General features: G+C 18.0%; 1 protein-coding gene across 1 annotated transcript in view; it reads left to right on the forward strand.

Moving 5' to 3' along the window:
- LOC107464479 (seed linoleate 9S-lipoxygenase-3) overlaps positions 1 to 245 on the forward strand; it is a 7,298-nt gene that overhangs the window by 322 nt on the left and 6,731 nt on the right. The window lies entirely within an intron of this gene.

Consider the following 245-nt stretch of genomic DNA (forward strand, 5'->3'; position numbering starts at 1 on the left):
ATAGAAATAAAAAAAATACTATCAGCCGTCGTATATTTGTGTATAAATACATATATTATTTAACTTATTTTTAATATATATTTTATATTTTAACACGTATTTTATATGAGTGACTAATTTAATAATTATCTTTTATATACATCTAATATGATTGAAAAAAATCAAATAAGTTTTTTTTTCTACTATACATACATTTATTTAGGACTAAAAGTCAATCAAGTCAAATTCAAGCATAATTTGATTCA

Source organism: Arachis duranensis, chromosome 9 (genome assembly GCF_000817695.3).
Source record: "Arachis duranensis cultivar V14167 chromosome 9, aradu.V14167.gnm2.J7QH, whole genome shotgun sequence".
Classification (NCBI taxonomy): Eukaryota; Viridiplantae; Streptophyta; class Magnoliopsida; order Fabales; family Fabaceae; genus Arachis; species Arachis duranensis.